The 471-nt window shown below is 56.3% G+C and overlaps 1 protein-coding gene across 2 annotated transcripts in view; it reads right to left on the reverse strand.

The window, feature by feature from the left end:
- Window positions 1–471, reverse strand: part of LOC110025404 (sacsin) — a 153968-nt gene that overhangs the window by 49378 nt on the left and 104119 nt on the right. The window lies entirely within an intron of this gene.

A 471-nucleotide genomic window follows, 5' to 3' on the forward strand; every position in this document is an offset into this window, starting at 1 on the left:
GGGAAAGAGCACGACTTAGGTGTACCTGAGGCAGCGTTGACACCCACAAGAACAACAACATACGATTTGTTCGAAGCCATCCCCAATAGATGGAGGTGTGGCGTTAAGAACAGTGAACAGAGCAAAGAAGAGCAAAGTCAGAATCCAAAAAGTCCAGGGAGCAGAAGCGGAAACCCCGCAAATTCAGCAAAAGTCGCAGCGACGCAGAAGACAACACCCCTGCGAACAGACGACACCCATGCGAAACAACGCAGAAGCAGACAACGCCCCTACGAACGGAGCAGAGCGCAGAAGCGGCGCCAGGACGACAAAGGAGACGCGACCTAACAAAACGCAGATCGCCGAATCCAAATCAGCAGACGACGCGAGAGGCGAGAGGCGAGCGACGAATCCAAATCGGCAGACGACGCGAGAGACGAGCGACGAATCCAAATCGGCAGACGCCGCGCGGGGCAGAGGGAGCGGAGGGGA

Source organism: Phalaenopsis equestris, unplaced genomic scaffold (genome assembly GCF_001263595.1).
Source record: "Phalaenopsis equestris unplaced genomic scaffold, ASM126359v1 Scaffold000297, whole genome shotgun sequence".
In the NCBI taxonomy this organism is placed as follows: domain Eukaryota; kingdom Viridiplantae; phylum Streptophyta; class Magnoliopsida; order Asparagales; family Orchidaceae; genus Phalaenopsis; species Phalaenopsis equestris.